The sequence below is a fragment of the Fukomys damarensis genome, unplaced genomic scaffold (genome assembly GCF_012274545.1).
Source record: "Fukomys damarensis isolate Sample0158 unplaced genomic scaffold, DMR_v1.0_HiC HiC_scaffold_26, whole genome shotgun sequence".
Classification (NCBI taxonomy): Eukaryota; Metazoa; Chordata; class Mammalia; order Rodentia; family Bathyergidae; genus Fukomys; species Fukomys damarensis.
The window spans coordinates 12,836,628-12,858,717 of NW_022900938.1; positions in this window are offsets into that span (position 1 = coordinate 12,836,628).

Consider the following 22,090-nt stretch of genomic DNA (forward strand, 5'->3'; position numbering starts at 1 on the left):
GGTAAATATCAAATTGTTCCTCTAGTGTGAGAAACTGAAAGTGTAAATAAGGACTAAAAGGTACAATAGATAATGTGAATAGGAAGAAAGGGGGCAAAGGGGAAGGGGAAGTGGGAGGGGTAGAGGGAAAAAGAAAAGGGAATGGAATTAATATGAGAAAAAGAAAAAATGGAAACAAAGTCTTTGTAGATAAGGAGGAGTTGGAGGGGTTGGAGGGCAGGGGAATGGGGAAAAAATAAGAACCAAGATGGATTATGTAAAGGTGCAAATTTCCAATGGTGAATGTCATTATATTGTATACCTTAAATGTACCAATAAAATTAATTTTAAAAAGAATTTGACATAAAGATAAGTGAGGCATATAGGACTCCAACTATCCATGATAATAAATAAATAAATAAATAAATAAATAAATAAATAAATAAATAAATAAATAAATAAATAAACAACTATACCTAGGCATATAATAGTCAAGATTCCAGAAACCCAACAGAACAAAATACTACAAGCAATTAGAGACATCAGACAAATCAAATACAAAGGAAAGCCCATCAAAATCACAGCAGAGTTCTCAACACAAACCCTCAAGTCAAGAAGAGCCTGGAGTGAGGTATTTTAAGCCCTAAAGCAAACAACCTCCAACCCAAATTGATGTATCCCGCAAAACTATTTTTCAAAATGAATGGAAAATAAGAAACTGTCATGACAAAGAACACCTGAAGAACTTCATGAATACCAAACCAGCACTCCAAAAAAATTTTTAACCAAATCCTAGGAAAAGACAGTGAGGGTAATTACCCCACAAAGCCCAGCAGAATGAATCCATCAGGCAAGACAAGAAGTTAAATGCAAAGGGGAAGAATCCTACAACAGATGAAGGTCATTACAAGGATAAGTCATTACATATCAGTTATAACCATCAGTGCTAATGGTTTCAATCACCAATCCAAAGAAATCAACTGGTAGCATTAAAACTTTGACTCTTTTTCATGATATAAGAAGACTAAGACAAGCCACAAATGAAGAAAATATTTGGAAAAAAAACCACTAACCCAATGAAAGGCTGTTATCCAAATATATTGAGAATTCTTAAAACAGAAAACAATCCAACTTCTAATTAGTTCAGAGATCTATATGGACACCTCCCAAAAGAAGATACACAGGGGTCTAATAGGTATAAAAGAAGATGCCCGACATCATAGGTCTTTAGAGAACAACACATAATAAAAATGTGATAGCACCACACATGTAGCTAAATTTAAAAAATTAAAAATGTTGACACTATCAAATGCTGGCAAGGACATGGAGCAAAAGAAACTCATTAATTGATACTAGGAACACAAAACAAAAAACTCACGTTTGAATTCAGTTTTGTAATTCTTACAAAATCAGAGATACTCTTGCCATAGGATAGAGCAATTGAACTACTTGATATTTGCTCATGTGAATTGAAAACCTGCACATGGGTATTTATAGCAACTTTATTTATGATCAGTAATATTTAGAAGGCACCAAGTATACCACAGTAGGTAAAAGAAAATAAACTCAAGTACACACAAGCATCAGCACTGCTGTAAAATGAGCTGGTTAATCAAGGAAATTTAAATCATGAATAATACTAGTAAAAGAAGTTAATCTGATCAGCCATGTATTGCCTTTTGTCACCTAGGTGACATTCTGGAAAAGGCATAAATAAGGATAGAATTAAAAGATCAGTAGTTTCCAGGGGTTGGAGATGAAGCACCACAGAGGGTGTTTAGGACAGTGAAACTATTTACACAGCACAATGATGATATACACAGAACACATTTGTTAAAACCTATTGAATGTATAATGTCAAGAGGGAACCCGAATGTGAAATATAGTCTTTGGTTGACCGCGATGTGTTGATTTATGATTATTTATTGTAAAAAATATACCACTTCAGTATATGAGGCTGATAATGGAGGAAGCTGTATGTGGAGGGAGACCGTGGATATTTGGGACTCTCTGTATGGCACTGATGGTGAGAAGGAGTCTGGGTCTGGTAACGCCATGTAGGCACTGTTGCTTTGACCAATTAGTTCTGAATGTTGCTGATGTGGTGATTACATGAATCTACCTAGTGAAATGGCACAGCACTAAACATGCACATTGTGCTGATGTCGATTTCTGTCTTTTGTTATTGTATTATAGTTCTATAAATTATAACCACTGCAGGAAACTTAGCGCTAGGTACATGGGGTTATATGTACTCTTTCTTGAAATGCCTATAAATTTAAGTTTTAAAAAGTAAAAAAAGTAATTCCTGACCATGTACTCTCAGTCTACTGACAGAAAACCTAAAATTATTAAATTCACCTGAGATAGTTTTTTGCTTGTGGGTGTTTCAGAAATCCTCCCACTCCCCCTAGTTCGATAATTCCATAGGGAGACATACAGCACTTGGCACATAGTCATACTTATAGCTAAGATTTATTACAGCTGAAAAGATACAGAACAAAATCAACAAAGAGAAACTTCACATGCCACAGAATCTGGGGGAATCAGGCACAGTTTTCTAAGAGTCCTTCCCCAATGGAATCATGCGGGACGTGCTTAATTTCCCCAGTGAGGAAGTAACATAAAATGTCACCAGAAACCTTGCAACAGAATTATCATACAGTTTTATTGGGAATGGTCCCATAGACAGGTTCTGTCTGGAATGTACAAAAATCCCGACTCCCAAAAGGAACAATGTTCATTATGAAACACACTGGGTGCACAAATGGTTTAGCTATACGAAGCTAAAGGAGGGCAGTGAGGGATGTAGGAATGCTTCCAAAATGCAAGTTCACAGACGCCAGCCAAGAGCTAAAATTCTGAACAGAACTTTTAATGAATAGCAGTTTAGGCCTGCTATGTTAATTGTTTTCTGTATAAAAGGTTATACATATTGTAAAATTAAGCTAATAAATAAATATGTGTTAAATATAAATTCATGATAATGTGAGAAGCCAGTATTCATTTTATGGGAAGGTACAAATATGGTTGAATCAAAGATGAACACTGCAATATTGGAATGAAATTAATGCTACTAGAATTAATTTATGATTTTAAATTCAGTCTGTCTATCTATCCTCTATCTTTTGCCCTCCTGCTTACCTATCTACCTATAATTATCTTTATTAAAAAGATACAAGTGCAATGTCCTCCACCCCAAAAGAAAGCAGAATAATAATTAATCATATACAGTATTTCTTTCTCAAAATCATTCCCCCCAAGAAGAATTTTTTTAATTCCAAAGCTCAGACTGGGAACATATAAAGTAAGTCTGAAACATTTCAATGCTCCAGAAAGCAAGAAAATAAAAAAGGGCTGAAGTCAGTTTGAAGTTGCTCACACTGTCTGACTTTGGCACAGTTTTGAAAAATCATTTTTTGGTACCAGAATCGAACTCGGAGCCTCATGCTTGTGAGGTGCTACTTTGTGACAATTTTAAAAAGAAAGATGTACAGTAAACCTAATAGGTTATAATCCATTAAGCCCATAGGGATTATAAATATGTAAAATAATAAATACAGAAGACTGAGAATAATAGATTTTTATTTTTATTTTTATTGTTTTGTTTTGTTTTATTTTTGTACCTGGGATTGAACTCAGGACCTTGGGCTTGCTAGGCAAGCAGAATGCTACTGAACTAAATCTCTGGTGAGAATAATCGATTTTTAAAAATCTCCAAATACCTTTTTTTATTTTTTACTCTTGATTCAGGCAAGAGTGATCCAAATTCTAAACCTATGAACTAAAATTTGATGAATATGAGTGTTTCACATAATCTCAGAGTATCTTCATGATCTTCTTGTAAACGTATTGATATAGAAGATGTCCCTTTAACTGAATATCTCAAAAATAAGACAAATAATTACACTTATGGACATTATGACTTTCTTATGTATTGTGGTTGGATGGACTTGTAGAATTTGTGGAAAAAAATGGAGAGTCTGAATCTAATCATGAGGAAACAAAAAGGCAAATTTATATTCTCTTCCAAAACTGCTACCATCGTGAGATGTAAAGAAAACGGAGGAACGTCTCATGGGTAAACAAGGCTAAAGACACATGTAAGTACATAAAATACATAACCCCAAATTGTATCTCACATGAAAAAGTTTAAGATCATCTGAACAACTGGAATTAAAGGAGTATAGACAGTGTGTTTGGCATAATCATTATATGCATGATAAATTTTCATAGTATATTAATTATATGATGGATCTATGATAAATGCCCTTCTTCTTAGAAGAAACATGTTGAATTAATTATTAGAGAATAATAAATCATAACGTCTATAACTTACGGCAAAATAGTTCAGCCAAAGGAGAAATGTGTCAGAGAGCAGAAAGAAAGAGAAAGACAAATATAGCAAAATGATAAAAAGAGTTGAATGTAAATAAAAACCTATAGCTGTCCAATAAACCATCCTTGCAACTTCTATGTAACTTTCAATTTTTAAAGTAATAAACTTCTAAATAAAGCCAATTTAATTAGTTTCCATACCTATGGCAAATTAATTAGTAAAAGTAAATACTTTTTTAGTTTTTTTGTTTTTTGTCATTTTTTTGATACCAGAGATCAAACTCTGGACCTTGCACTTGTGAAGCAGATGGTGGAACCACTGAGCTAAATCCCAGGCCCAGTAAATACTTTTTAATAGTATTACACACTGAATTTGTTATCTAATCCTTATTCGAGGGAGTGGAAGAAAAGCTGTATGGAATTTTCACATTCTTCTAATTATGTAAATTAAATTAGAAAGTGAAAAATGGAAGTTAGCACAGCACACACACATGTAAATATTATTAATAACTTATTCAGTTTTGTAGTTCATTCTTAGACTACTTTATAACTTTTATATACATAAAATTTTCTCTGAATGATATATAAAGCCGATTCAGTGATTGTGTTGAAAGTCTCGCAGTTTCATAATGAATTGTCAGAAGAAGGTGTAAAAAGGTCTCCTGAGCAGTTCAGTTTTAAACCACTTTCTTGGCTTTGTTAGATACCATAATACTGGATTAAAGTTGAAGCCTAGGAGAGTATACATAGGTGGTCCATTCTCATTGGTAGATTTAATTCTTTTCCCATTAACTTTCTTTTTGGAATATTAAAACTGGAGATGCATTAACAGGGACTCTTGGCAAGCACAGGGCATTAGACGTTACCTTCACTGCCTTTCATAAGTCTTGGCAGAAATCTGAAAATAAATATTTCATCATACTAAAACTTGCCACACTCACATTCTTTCTCTAAGATTTCTCATCTAATTTTTTCCTAGATAAGAGAATCAAATTACATGGAATAAATGGGGAAAACCTACCAGAGTTAGAAAGGAAGAATATGAAGTATTCCAGCCACCACATTAATTTATATTAATTTATAATGTATAATTTATATATATATTATATTAAATATATATTAATATAATTAATTTATATTCCAGCCTCCACATTAATTTATATTAATTTATAATATATAATTTATAGATGTATTTATATTAAATATATTAATATAATTCATTTCTATTGATAATATAAAATTTTATATTAATTTATATATTATTTAGGAATAAATAAAATATTTATTACTCTGCTTTTGATGTTGCAAAAAACTAGCAATGCTCACATATATCATTTATATTCTTTTTTTAATCGTGAAAGAATTTTTGTCTTTATTAATGTGACATTTTTATCTCATAGTTTACTAATACAGTTAAGTCTCTTTCTACGCTCTTGTACATGGAATATTGGGGTCAGTGGTAGCTAGAGAATATCAGAGATTTCCTTTTGCAATCAAAATGAGTGAATAAGTAGGTTATATTGCAGCACTCCAGCCTGTCTACTATATGGTATACACGTGGCTGCTTTGTTTATACAGATATATCCCTCAGTAAGAAACATTCTACCATGTGTGGGGGAAGGCAGATATAGTTGCTTTTTATATATTCCCACTGATAAATGTATATGTAGTTGAAACAAGTGATTATTTCAGATAGACTTTCAAACTAAATACAGTTCTAATTGATATAATGGCATTGCTTAGCATGGTAAGTACTCACCAACACATTAAAAAAACATACTGTTTTTCTAGTTTGGGCTTACAATTCATTAACCATATATATATGACAAAACAATTCCAACCAACCAGTGGACAAATGTTCAGAATAATTTTAATGAAATAATTTGAAGCTAACAGTGCTGTAATGGGGGAATGGTGGGGAGGAAATGGGGAAAATTAGGTCAAAGTATACAAGCTAGAATTATATCTGATGAATAAGTCCATATATCTAATGTAGAAAATTAGGTTATAATTCAGCTTGTATTTCATATTGAAAATTTATAAAGAAATTATGCTTTAGGTAGTCCTTATAGAAAGTATCTGTTGAAGGCAAAGGACACATTAATTTTCTTGGCTATAGTAAGCATGATATATTTGTATATCAAAGCACCATGTGTTGTACCTTAAATTCATAATATAAAATAAATTATAAAACAAAAGTTTTATCAAATGAAATGTTGAGTAAAATTTTGACAGTTTGCTTTAGAATTGTAACTCCTTTACTTTAAAAGAGTTGTTTCTGCCCTTATTGTTTTTCAAAAAACAAAATGGAAAGTTGTGTAACCACAATAGAAACATAAAAATGGTGGTATCACAGTCTTACTTCAAACATAACTACAGTCCTTTTCTTTTGGTTTATTTAGTCTTTGGACTGATTTCTTCCCAGAAAAGCATGCATAGGAATTCAGTAGCTCAACTAATACTCATTTAATATTGAATACTTACTGTATCAATCAGTGCTTACTAGAGACACAGTTTTAATGCAAGATATACACATATATAAGAATTCACAAGATTAGCTTACAATGGCCACCCACAGAGTCAGGTGTAGAAGAATGGGAAAGGTCTGTCTGCACTCTGTAGATTAGAAGAACGCAGCCAAAGGCCCAGAGCTCACTGTCACATCATATGTGATTCCATTTCTGGAGGCAGAAAGTGCACTGGAGGCTGAAGAGTCTGTGCTAGAACCAGAGGGCGATGTACAAGGTGAAGGCAAAGACTGGAGCCACCCCCTGTCCCCCAAGAAACAGAAGCAGTCATCCTTCTTTGTTTCCCTTTTATACTGTTGAGGTCACAATCCTTCCCAGGGTGGGTCTTCTGTCTTGAGCAAATCCCCTCAGCCACACCCAGAACGATGCTGACCCAATGTAGTCGATGGTTTCTTACTCAAGTTGACACATTTAACTATCACACTTAGAGTTAAAGATCAGAAAATCGTGTGAATAAAATATAGTGTTCTTCCGTGTTTAATTTCCCACTCTTGAACTTCCAGCTTATTTTCAACAAACTCTTTCAATGTCTCTTTCAACCTCAGCTAAGTATGGTCCAATTTGGAAATAAATCACGAAGCAAGAAAAGTATGAAAAGAACAGACTTCTATGAAATGACAGGTCCAGAGGTCTCTGGTCACCCAGCAAGGTGACTGATGTCTATCTAGACTTCATTACGCTCAGTGTTCATCCTTTGAGAATATATATGAGTCTAGTCATCTTGTCGTTTATCTTGAGGCCTGACCTCCAAAGATGTGTCTCCAGCCACGGTTGTGATGTGTTTCACCTTTGTCCTAATGTTCTTGAGAACCTAGACCTCTCTGACTGCCTGTAATATTTCTAATAACTCAGCTGTCTATTACAGAAGTACAAAATAGGGTTACTCAAACTATTCATGACTGATGTCGTCCATGAAAAAAGTAGCATCTGAATCTGAACAAATGTCTAATCAAGCAAAGTGAATACTGAGACTGTTAGTAATTTTAAAAATATGCTGCCACTGTGTGCTTCTCCGTATCTTCCTTAGGATTAGGAAGAGGATTTTAAGATAAGTTCAGGAGAGTGGGCAAATATAATGAGGAATGAATGCAGTGGTTTGTTATTGTTTATCTGAGATTAATACATATTTCTTAATGTTAAGGAGGAAAAACTAGTGACTGGCAACTAGAATAATCCTAAATTTCAAGGAAACTAAAATGGAATATGTTATAAACCTCAATTAATAATGAGAAATGGTTTTGTCATTAATTTTTGCTGTTATCACTACACAGAATAGCAGAATCCTTGATTAATTTACTGTATTTTCTTTCCTTTTCATCTCTGTTGTCATGAAAATTTGCCTAGCTTCCACATGAAGGCCAAATGTGTATGTATATGTAATACAACTGTGTTTCGGTCGTTTCTCATTTTTGTAAATTTTTGTAAAGTCGACATGTCTGAAATTTATAATTGTAACAACTAATGACTGCCTGGCTGAAGCAATATTTTATAAGTTACCATCCCTCATGTTTGAAAAACACAGTTTTCCCACAACTGCCACAGACTACCACAATTCATATTACCTACTTGGAAAGCAACTTGCACATTCCCTAGCATAAATTCTTTCCAAGAAGGAAGAGCGAACATTGTACTAAGTGCCAGAATGTCATACCCTATTAGATCTTATTATTTTACATAAATGAATTGCATTAGAATTATAGGGCTATCAAGGTGATTGTGTGCAAACATTTTAAAAGAGGAGAGACTAGCTACCCAAAACACTGAAATCCAAAAGGAAAGTGATGTTTTGTGTGAAAATGAAGACAAACATGCCAGGAAACTTTAGGTGCTTCCTTAATGATACTCCTTTTCTGTAAGTGCTGAAGCTCATTCTCAATCATTATTCACTTCCTCTAGTATAATAAAGCAAAATAGAATTCATCAAATAGCTCATTTCACATCATCCCCTAAAACCTACCCATTTACATTAATATTGCATCAGTCAAATTAATCAGTTTTTCTAGGGATGCAATGTTCTAACATCGTAATTTACCCCAAAGCACAGAGCTGTTGTCCAAGTGAAAAACTGTACTGGATAAAGTTAAACAAGCATTCTGACTTTATTCCAGGTTATCGCAATAGGAATGAGAGGCTGTAACTCAGGTTTGAACTCAACTCTGCTTAATAAAGGGATAGAGAGGTTTTTAAGACCTGGGTGGAAGTGTGACTTTATAACCACCATCTGTGTTTGCTTACTCCCTCTACCCACAGGAAGGGTAAGCTTTCCCTTTCTGATATAAGGGAGTTTTATAACATGGAGCAGGCCTGCTGTAAACATTTAGTTTCTATCTTCCCACAGAACCCTTGGGGGCCATTCACTTTGATGTCCACATTTCAAAGGAACAACCCTAGCTCTCTGTGAAAGATACTCCATGTTATAAACTGGAAAAAAAGCTTTTAAAAATATTTGCCTCTCAAAGGAGTAGAGCACTCATTTACAATTGCAAGGTTCCGAAGCCGAGACTCTAGGAAAACAGAGTTCAGGTGCCTAGAGGCCTGAAGAAGTCCTCTAAAATTGAAAGAAACAATAAGGCCTTCTTGATCACTATCTCCAACTTATAATTAAAGCTAAGTCTCCACTGCCAGTAAGTAGAGCTGTTCAAATGATTCTGAGCAAAGAGTTATGGTCCGTAAAATCACTACCGTATCTATAGCTTTTAATCTTCTCTACACAAAATGAGGCTGTGGAACAAAATGTTCTCTGAAGTCCATTCCAGTTCTGGTGTTCTGCCATTCTGTTTTGTAAGACTGTTTATACAGATCAAGAAAAAGGTAAAGAAAGAATGAGTATCACTGAGTGCTCTGTTTAGTAAAAGTATTGCTGAACAGACAAAATATTAAAACAAAATCACAATAGCAACAAAAGCAAATGATTACTGTTAGGTAAAAAGAGCCAAAAACCAAGACCAATCCTGGACCAAAACAAGCCTTTATTATGATCTGCCAGGCTGTCTGAACAAAGGAGAAAAAGCAACAGGGCAGAAGAGGGAGCTTCTTTTATAGGAGCGGGGTGGCTTTAGCATAAACTGGAGCGGAGTTGAGTGAGGTAGTAGTGAGAGATTGGAGGAGCCTGTGACATCACTAGCTGTTAGGAGGTACCAAGTATCAGGCTACTCTTTTGGTAGGAAAAGAGGTGCGGTGGGAAGAGGAAGCCTCTCTTTTGTTGGGAGAACTTATATTTCTCATATTTTAACAGGGAGGCTGCTATTCTGTGTGGCAGCCATCTTAAGGCAAGGGAGAGCTAACAATTACATGTTGAAATTTTGAATGAACAGACAATCTAGATAGCTGAAATACTAGAGGTCGAAGCAACCTTGTTTGTATTTTGGCAGGAATCAAGTTACCCATGTTGACAGAAGTCAGTTGTATTCTTAATGATGATCTCTTTCCTTAAGTGCTGCAATCTAATCTCATTCCTTTCCAACTTTTTACACCAAATTTTCATGATTCAACAAGGATATTTGCTATAATGATATATGTGGGACATTTTATTTCTTGATTAATTATGAACCTTTCATCTTTCCAACCTACCTAGACTAGACATTAGCTAAATGACCTTTCCAGGGCATGTGCTCTAATTAAGTCCTGCTGTTATGGTCCTCAGGTAGGACAGCTGTAATTTCTACCTAATCTTTATAGGCATTTCATGTAGCTATGTGAAGTTCATTTTAAATTTGAATAAGTTCTTTGATGATCTATAGTGCAAAACTAAATAATAAAAGTTAAGCACTTCCGCTGGTTTATGATAGATTCCTATGTGAGTAGACAATATATTATTTGAGGTTTCTTTTCTTTTTTTCTGGCTTCAAACAAATTTCGGTTGACTTATACCTTGTTCCTTTTCTTAATGTTTTAAACTGTAGTTTCTAGTGAAGCAAAGAGGAGTGGAAATAGCTGAGAAATTAAAGGTTTATATTCACATTCAAATGCTAACTGAATTCTATGAGCTCAGAAAGATGCAGCTGCTTCAAGAGATAAGAAATTAAATGATACCTATGGTATCTATTAAAACTATGATTACAATTTAAAAGCCCAAATCCTGAAACATCAAAAACTTTCACCAAAAAGAAAAAAAATCCTTAAAGTAGTAAGTGCAGTATTTTAAAAACGTGTAATATGAACAACATGAATATGAATATAAAGTAGACATTTTCTGTGAAGTATTTATTCTAAAAAAATCTCAGTTTAAAGTTATACTGTATTGCGGTATTCTAACGATTTTTCAAAAAATTTCTTCAGAATTACTTAAAAACAAAACCTGAATAAAAGTTCCCATCTCGAAATCAGAGGGCAAAGAACTGTGCCGTTACTTGGGAGAGGTGTACACCTTCCATGTACTCCGGCTTCTCCTGTAGTAACAAGGAGAGCAAAGCTGCAGATACTGAGTATGCTTATGTAATATTTCTTGACACATCTTTAATTTTCACCAAGAATAGCATTTAAATTCAAATGTCTTCAAATTGTATTAAAAATGTAACATTTATAATTTTAACTTATTATTTACTTCCATTGGCAGCACGTAATTTAAGTAGCTTCCAGACTCCTTAGACTACAAGAAAAATTTTTTTGAAAAATGTATATAAATAATTTTACATTTCTGATATCTCTCATTGTTTTCATTTTTGATGAAAATATACTCGTGTTTTACACATATTAAGTATAATTAAATTTTCTATTGCAATAACACTTTTGATAACTAAAACTGAATAAATATCAAAATCATTTTTTAAATAAAACACAAAAACAATGTCTTAGTCAAGTTCTTGTCACTGAGATGCAACATCTAACGCCCTCAGTGAAAGGAGAAAAGGTTGATTTTGGTGCACAGTTTGTAGAAGGTTCAGTCTACAGTTCACTAGCTTCAAGGCAGAACACCATGGTGAAGGGTCTGAGTGCAGGAAAGTTGCTCCAAGCAAGGCGGTTGCTAGCACAGAGTGGAGGAAGAGCTGGAAAGAAAGAGATAACCTCCCGTGATTGGCTCCTGTAAGGCAAGCTCCACCTCCTAGGCAAATCAGCTCTGAGGATGCGACAATCCAATCAGCTTCCAAACATCCTACCTATAATCCCCCGGGACTGCAGGGGCACATCTGGATACAAACCACAGCCAGCACAGTTTAAGAAAGAAAAATAAAGTAACAAATATTTTTGTTGTTATAAAAGCAGTAAGTATAGAAAGAATATATTTTATTTAACAATTTTGTGGTTTTTTTGTTTTTGTTTTTAGCTTGATATACAACTTCTAAATACCAAATGATCTGGTAAATGGCCTCCGCGGATATTTCTCTCCTAGACATTACACATTTATGTGAATACTAACACATTTACATAAGTCTTATTACATTATTTAAACATACGTGTTGTCTATCAGTCTTTTCTTTTATATCATCTTTTAAATGTGACTCTCCTGAGAATAGGTTCATCATGAGATCAAGTCAAGTGAGACAATCTATCAATGTGGAAGTTATTGCTAGCATTTGAAAAGAATATTTTGTTAGAGTGAAGATTAGAGGCAAATAATGTGAGTTGAGGAGAGAATGGTTCAAAGAACTAGACATGGTGGCTTTGATTGGCTTTTGTTTCAGAGAAGCAAATCTATGGGATAGTACCTAAAGAATACAAAAGGTAGAAGTGAGAAAAAGAGATACAGTGTAGCTATAAGCCAGTCATAATGACACAGAAGAGCAGAGAATTTGTCACCAAAGAGAGAGGATGGGATGGATTGCTGTTGCAGCACCTGAGGCATACGTTGATTAATTTCATTTCTAAAGGAAGTAAAGAAATAACCCATGAAAATCAGTAGGAAAATGAGTATGCAGGTATGAAAATGAATTGATGTCTACCACCCCTTTTTGATTACTGATCTAAGAGCAATAATAATAATCTCACCAATTTTCTAGAATTGCTGAGATGGTTAAACAAATTAGCACATATAATAAATTTAGAACATTACACAATATATTGTTATTATCCTATGAATGTTAAAGTCATAGACTTTCATATTTCAGTATCAGTATGTCTATGAATTTCATCAAGCTTTTAATATAGTACAATTTTGCAAATTGTTCTTTAAGGGGATGATAGAAGTTTCAAAATAAGAAACACTGAAATTGTGGTGCTTCCCTATTGTGAATAAGAAATACATTTGATTTTTCTTTACTGTAACCAGTTCTTTCATCAGAGTCTTTGTGTTCCTAACTACTGATGCCAGTTTATTTCCTAAGTAAAAACCATGTAACTATGCAAGATTAATAGAGTCATCTTATAATTGAGATCTATATATTCTGGTTCAAGTGCAACTGTTTCTTTTGTTGTTGTTGTTTTGTGTTAATTTTTTTTTTCTATGCTAACAATCAAACCCAGGGCCTCATGTATGCTAGGTAAATGCTAAATATGCTGAACTACACCCCACGCCATGGTGGATTTTTTGAGACTTTTGAAGGATAACAGAAATGTGAAGCCGCCTTTATGCCTTCTTTTGGCTTTTATTTATCATTCTGCAAAATTGATCTACCTTAATTTTGCTTTTATTAATAAAATGGCAATGGCACCACGTTTAATAAAAGAGAACTGTATCAACGCTATCTTTCGGTGACGAGGATAAAGTAGTATTTTATCAACAATGTCTGCTCTGCCTGTCCTCCAACGGGAGGTGATGATATTTCAGGCTATGATGACCCCTCCGCCATAGGCCGAAAGACCCCCGGAGGTAGGGACCGGCGTTTTGCTTCTGTGCTTCGCTGTCTGTGGGAAGAGGCTCACGTCAGCAGGTTTGATGTTCATCGTGACTGGTGCAGAGGTACAGAATGTCTGAATTTAACACAGATTTTTCTGTCTTAACTAATTTTAAATGATATAACACATTAAGATATTGCAAGAATATTTTAACTTCTATTATTTTACATGAAACGTTACCGTTCTGTATGAGACTGAATTTGGAGATGAGCTTCCTCTGTTCGCTTTCCATTGCTAGAACAAGTATCTGAGATAATCAACTTACAAAGGGAGAATTCTTTTGTCTAGTGGTTTTGCAGCTTCCAATTAGTGACTTGCACCCTTTCCTGTGGGCCTGTTGGCAAGAATGCGTAGCCTGGAGGGAGGGCAAGCAGAGGAAACCTTTCACCCCGTGGCTACAAAGCAAAAGAGAGGAATATCTGGGTGCAGGGCTCCCCAGCTGGTCAGGCCGCACTCCTAGTGAGGAGACGTCTTCCAGGGTCCCCGCCTCTCACAATCGCACCCCCTTCTGGAACTGCCATCCTGGAGGACAAGCCTTTAACAGATGGGCCTTGGGGAGACACTGATGATCCAAACAATAGCAGCTCCTAGATATTTTAATAATTATCTATTATTCTTAGTCTGCAAATAATTGTCTTTTTTTTTTTCAGAATGTAAAAAAGGACTTTTCCACTTCCGTGTGTTAATGAGTTTAGGTAATTTTATGTTTCTAATAATATGCATAACCGTGGCTATGAGTAAACGCAAAACTTCAGCTTTCTAAATGAATAGAAAGGCTACATGTTTTGATTTATTGAATAGGCTTAAAATTCTTGTATGGTTTTACTTCCATTACAATGCTACTTGAGTTTAATTCTGCCCAGTGAAACTCTTACTGACATCTGAGACCACTGAAAAATCCACTTCTTCCCTGAACTTGTGGGTTCCCATCGGAGTAAAGAGGCTTCTGAGCTAAGTGAGGAGAATACAACAGCAGTTTGTACTTGATCATCCTTATTGAAGTATGAGGAAGCTGAAACAGCAAATTCCTCCAGATCTTCCCCCCTGCGGGTTTTTCTCGTACTTAATGAAAGTGTTAGGAAGAAGGGAGTGATACTGAGATGCTGATAAGGTTCCCAGGAGGCCTTCCTCCCAATCAGAGATAAATGATCCTGTCCCTGTCTTTATTTCTTTCATATGCTCCTATCTCTGGTTATTCCGTTCTATGTGGAGTCAACAGTATTGATTCGTGCTTCTTTGTCTGTGTTGAATGTGCTGCGTATGCTATTAAACTTAGAATCGATAATTATCTTGTTCTTGTATTAACTCGAAACCATATTTTTCTGAAAGAAAATTTCCATTAAACCAGTTTGAAATTTCATTGCCATGAGATGAATGATCTAAACGCCATCAGCAGGCTCCAGCTGCCTAGGAAAATGAAATTTTAATAAAATTAATTATTACAATTTGAAATATATATTAAAATTACCAGAATGGAAATTATGTATTTAACCTGATGAAGACTAATGTGAATGATAGAGTTTACATAGCTTCATTTAAAACAAAATTAAGATATTTTGCTATCGGTTGTATTAAGTTACCTGAATGCTCTGTATCTGTAGATAATCTTAGATTCAAGACATCCTTCACAGGAACGTTTGTAGATGGGATCCCTTAGAGTTCATTTAGGCAGACGATATAGTGACAAAATGACTGAGACTCAGAGAGGATCCAAGAACTATTCAAAGTCACATTTGAAGCCTTTTAATGGCGTAGTCGTGTAAAAATTCAAGATTCCATAATTTTTATAAATTCAGCTTTTCCTCAAATAGTAAAAGATACAAAGAAATGACAAAATAAATTTTGAGAGAAGGAAAATAAAACTTAAAGAAAAACTAAATAAGAATATCAGTATTTTCAAGACCATATTTTTAAAAGGTACAGTATCAATCTCATTCCATTTATAAGAATATTTTCATTATTATTTTTCATTATTACATAGATGTAATTTGATTTGCATAACTACAAATTAAATAGTTGATGTATATTTATACTACATCTCATATCATTATTTTATGTCTAAAATTATAGTAATTTAGCCAAAATAGCAAGTTTTTTAAAGATATGTTGGTAATACATAATAATTACATTCATCTAAGGGAACTGATACATATGTGTAACATGTTCATAACTTTTAAATAATCATTTTTACAACTTAAGTACATGAAAGTCAATTAAATTGTCACCATTTAAAGGGGGAAAAATGAGATCCAAGACCTGTCATGTAAAGGTACAAGATCCCAGTAATGAATGTAACTGTACTGTATACCTAGAATGTACCAATAAACTCAATAAAAAAAAATAAAGGGAATGCAGAAAGAAAATACATAGTGATAAATCATTATTTTTGTTGTGTTTCTAATGTGAAGTCAAAGTCTTATTTCTGTTTTTAAAGAAATGTTATGTTATTAAATTCTCAGAAGTGTAGAAGGCTACAGCAAATAAAATAGCACAATTAAACCGTAACCGAAACACATTTTCTTTAGGGTGCTGTCACCATCTTTTTGCCATCTATAAACCTTTCTTTGGCTCACATATAACTGTTATGATTAGACAGGTGCTTATGGGAAAGGATCACCTTGTCACTTGTCTGGAAGATAAACGTTATATGAAAATAGTAAATCACAACTTTCACTGTATTAAAGAAATGTGTGAGCCAGCTAAATTTCAGACAGTGCTAATGGCTATATTTAAGGGAGTCTTAAGTATGTGCTGCCTTATGGACATTATGAAAATATTTAACAAATTTCAAAACTGTGAATGTGTTTTATGAATTACCTTGTTTATAAACCAATTGTAGTCACTTAGGTAGATTATAACACTTTAATTCCAGATTCATTGATTAAACAGTCTGTAAGCTAAGTATTTTTAAAAATTAATTGTATTGAACAAGATCCCAATAATGAATGTAACTGTACCGTATACCTAAAATGTACCAATAAACTCAATTAAAAAACTAATTGTATTGATACACTTTAGATATACACAATGATCACTGTTACCATAGGGAATTTGTACCTCTACATAATACATTTTGATTCTCCTTTTTCCCTTATGCCCACTACACTCTCCAACCATTCTTCCCCTACTTATTTACAAAAGTTTTGTTCCCATTTTTTCCCTTGTAGTCTCTATTTTTTCACTTTCCCTTCTTTCTTTTCTCCCTCCACCCTCCCTTGTTTCCCTTCCCATTTTCCAATTTTTCCCTATTTCCCATTATCTATTAAACATTTTGGTCCTTTTTTATCCTTTCAGTTTCTCACACCAGAGAAATAATGCACTGTTTAACATGATAAACACCTTAACTGGAAGAGAGGCAGCCTCTTTAATGAATGGGGTTGGGAAAACTGGCTTTTTACATGCTGAAGAATAAACCTAGACCCACATCTCTCTTCCCCACACTGACTACTATCGGATTCCTGATTGAAGAATACAAATCTGAATTTGTTAATACACTGTACAAGGGATTAAAATATATGTTGAATGTTTAAATTTTTTAATTTATAGTAAAAGACACATAATAATGTCTTCAAGATATTCTCCTTGTTACAAACACACTCATTCTATCATTCTTTCCAGTTTGTGAAGCAGTCTTAAATATCCTCTTTGGTAAGAGTCTTTATAAGTTGTGATTTTAAAAAACTGTGTCGAAGACCACCACCAAGTATCATCTAGTGGAAAGGCAGGCCCACAAACACATTACAATGTGCTTTCATTCACCTGATTTACAAAACTTGGCACTGTGAGGCTTCTAGCTCTTCCCCGAAGTCAGAATGGCCATGGAAGGTAAACATTTTTTTTTTCAGTTTTAATTGAGTTTATTGGTACATTTTAGGGATACCGTACAGTTACATTCATTGTTGGGATCTTGTACCTCTACGTGACAAGTCTTGATTCTCATTTTTTCCTAATAAGATTACAGACATTTAGAAAGGGGAAGAAAGGAGCTAAAGGTGTAGGGAAGGTGGGATGGGTAGGGGAAGGGTAAAAAGGGAAAAGGGGAAGGTAAACATTTTAAATCAGTCAAGGGCATTGAGGCAGCCACAACAGCCAACCTGAAGACATTCATGAAAGAGGACTTCAGAAAATGGCAAAAACAATGGGATAAGTGCTCTGGAAGTGTGTGAGGGAGGAGGGTACTGTAAGGGAGATTGACAGTATTGTATACAGTAAAAACCTTTTATAAAACTTACATAGTCACAGTGTTATGTTTCATTTAGATCTGGTGTAATGGCTTATAGAACCTGGTCATATTCAAGTTTTTATGTCATATTTCCTCTCCTTTCATTCCTATGATGTAAATATATTTAAAATATTTTATTTCCTTTATTTGAAATTTTATTTGAATAACTTTTTATATTTAAAAAATTTATTATGAAATAGTTGCAGATTCACTAGAAGTTGTGAATCTATAAGAGTTCCCACCCAGCCTTTCTTAAAAATAACTTACAGGGTCATAGTAAAATATTAAAACCAATAAATGAAAATTACTTTTATTTACATAACATATTCATCTTCTACCATTTGTGTGTGTATCCATATGTGTGTTTCTACATTTATGAGCATATGCAATGCTATCTCACATATAAGCATAAATATGCATATTTATTTAATCACTATCAGAATCAAGACCAAGATCAGTTCCAGCAGCAGCAATTTTATTTGCTATTGTTTTCCTAAATCTTTACAGCTTCAGATCCATACAACTTTCAAGACAATAGATGATTATTCAGTCATAAAAAATGGAATCATAACATTTGGAAGGCAATGGATGGAACTGTAGAACAATCTGTGAAGCAAAGTATTGCAGTCTCAGTTAAAAATGCTATGCTTTCCCTTACATAAGAAGTGTAAAATAAAGAAATAAAAATGAATTGAAAACAAAGAGTGCACAGCATACTACAAGGCAGTCTTCTAGGACAGGGAAGGGGCTTAGAAGAAAAGGGAGGGAAAGCAGAGAGGACAATATGCATGAAAATAAGAGGTGTACAGTGCACCAATATACCATAAGAAATGTTATTATTCTGTACTAAGAACAGGCACCAACAAAATAAAACATACAGCTTGTTTACTACTGTTTCAGAAAACATCCTTTTTGCCTCCTGGTGGTTTTTGTCTCTGGGTTCTCAGAAATGCCTGTAATGCTGAGCTCCTTCAGAACCTTTACTCTGATGCATTCTAGTTACTATGGAAAAGTATATCTTGATAACTGGATTGAATAAAAATTCTAAATCTAGGAAAGAGACTTATGTGTATGTGTTTGTGGTGCTGGGGATTGAACTGAGGGTCTCAAACATGCTGAACAATGCTTTTCCACTGAGATATCCCCCCAGGCCAGATTAATATATGCTGGGGATGTATGCCTACTGGGAAAGTGAAATTTGCCAGAGAAGCATATGATAATTATGTTTTGTTCAAGTAGGAATATACTGAACCTACAAATTTAAAGCACTACCCCTGCACTTAAGTAAGTGGATCACCTCTTTAATATACACATGCTTTGGACCTAATTTTTACAAAACTTTATTACAAGAGCTAGAAGAAATAAGAACAACAAGAAGTGATTAAAATATAACTGCTGATGGTCCATCTAATTTCACTATGGTAGAGGCCATAAGTATCTTAATTACTATACAGAGGGTCATTTTTTAGTAAAAAGAACTACAAATTGCTTGTGGCCCTGGTGTTCATCAGCTAGTAAAACCTGGTGGGAGGTGGAGGGGTAAACTCTTCCAAAATTCCTGGTGGTTAAGCAAATCTCTAGTTAGAAATTTCAAATGCCTAAAGGTGTTTGCACAGCAATCTAACATAAATCTAATTGTGACAACATTGCCCTTAAATCTTATAGATTTAAGGTGCATTTTAATCAGAAGTTTGAAGACAATGCAGAAAAGGAAATGTTACTGTAACAGTATTTCAATTTATTTGTGAACATAGGTTCTATATCATCTGATTTCAATGTGTTAATCAAGCCCTATCTTCTTGCTAACATTTGCAAAACTAAATTAATATTCTTTGCAATATTAACTTTTCTCAACATTTTTTAGTTAATTTACTAAACCAATTACAAATATCAAAACTATCAAAAATAGTTTTACTTTTTAAAATAATTGATTAAATAGAAGGTTTTTTTAGTTTTAATATAGCATGTCAAAGTTTTATACCTTTAGGAAAAATATTATATACTGTGTACTTCCTTTCATACAGATTTCATGTTTAAAAAAGCATGGCTGCTTTAAACACAGTTTTCAGAAGAAAACAGAAAGATAAAATTGAAAGGTAATTTAAGAATATAGAAAAAATTCATGTTAAGTATATTCTAGGGTTCTGTACCATAAATATGAAAATATATTAGTTGAATAGTCTATTTCACCTAAATGAAAAAGCAATAGAATATATTTCAGAAAGAACTATTGCTTTCTAAAATTTAATTCTTAAATCTAATAACTTTTATATTGCTCATTTTATATTCTTTACCAAATTTCTATTTCAGCTTCCCAATGATAGTACAGAGCAAAAGCATAGAAAATAGTAGTATTTTCAGATAAAAACAATTTTTAAGATTATACATCTGATTACAAGTAATCTTTCTTCCTCAAACTCCCAACTAGCTGGAGTGATAGGGACATGAAGATATCACTTATATGGAACTAAAAACATTGATCTCATAGAAGTAGAAAATAGAATGGTGTTTATCAGATCTAAAGTGGCATTTTGGGGAGGTGGCAATATGTTCATCAAAAGATATAAAATTTCAGTTAGGTTGGATAAGTTCAAAAGATCTATTGTACATTATTGTGAGTGTATTGTGTAAAATATACTATATACTTGAAAATGCTAAATGAATGTAAAATTTATTTATTCTTGAAAAATGTTAACTACATGAATGTTTGTAGTATTATTCCCAGAAAATTGGTAACTTTTAGTGGCCCTCTCTCTGGTAATTAACTAAATTTAGTCAGTCTATAATGTATATCTACTTCAAAGAATCACATTGTATGAAATAAGTACTTCTAATTTTAAACGTTCATTAAATGAATTGAAAATACAACACCAAAAAGAAAGCCATATTCCTTTACCCTAAGAACTTCAATCTCCAATACAATGAAGACTTTTGCAGAAAAAATTACAAGTAATTGTGTACAGAGATAATTCAGATACTTAGACAGAAGGCAATATTAAAATAAATTTCAATCCTACTAAAGTTATAAAGATCCCAATGTATTGATTTTTTAATTGTTTAATATCTTTAAGAGAAAATGTGAATTTTTGTTTAGATTTCTTTAGGTCTGTCCAATTTTTCATATGTCATCATTTTCCTTTTCAGTGAAGAAAGTCTTTTAGCATTATTTGAAACACTGGAAGGTGTGCTAATGACAATTTTTACAGCACAAAGGAGAAAAGCAAAACTATTTTTTTCCTGTTTTTAAAATAAGGAAACAGAGCCTCAGTATGTTGCCCAGGATGGTATTGAACTGTTGATCTCAAGTAATCCTCCTTTCTCAATCTCGCAAGTAGCTGGAAAAACAAGTATGTACCAGTACATTTGGTTGACTTTGTGTAATAATATTTCTTAAATGAAATAATGTTAAATGCACAATCGATCTACTCATAATCATCTAATGTCTGTGCAGTAAATATATTGTTATGATACTAGTGGTAATGGTAAAAAAAAGGCATATGATATGAGATCAACTTTCTTATCCAATATTTAACTATAAGGTAAATACAGTCTTTACTGTACACCTAGTGTTTTATGACAGAACCATAGAGCTTTTTACATCTTGTATGGTTACAACTACATCCATTGAAACTTCACAATATACTTCCCCTAGTCACTGAAAATTACCATCCTTTCTATTTCTGTTATATTGATGATTTCAGATACCTCAATAAGTGGAAGTTCTAATCATTTATTTTCTGTTTTCCTTAGTTTTGTTTATTTGCTATAATGCTATATCCTACCACCCTGGCAGGTGTGAGGTGATACTGCGTTGCAGTTTTGACTCGCATTTCCTGGTGATGTTGAGAATCTTTTCATATACTTCTTAGCCATGCTTCAGTTATAACGCTTACTCTTGATTGTCATTTTTTTTCTGGAGAGATTAGTAAAATATGCTTCTGGGTATATCTGAGTGGTGCACAGGATGTGACATTAGATTATATCTGGTCCCTGGCACCCTGCCTCTCTGGTGCTCTTCTCCTGTTCTCTGCTTTCTGTCTTTTATGGAGTGAGCAGATTTGGTCTGCCATATCCTTTTGCCAGGATGTTTCTCCCTTGGAGCCAGCTGACCAAGTACCAAAACTTCAGAAACCATGAATCAAATTAAATCTCTCCTCTTTTAAATTGCAAGTGTCAAGTATTTTTTCCTCAATAACAGAAAAACTGTGAAATATAGAAAATTGAAACCAGTAGTGGGTTGCAAATACTTCTT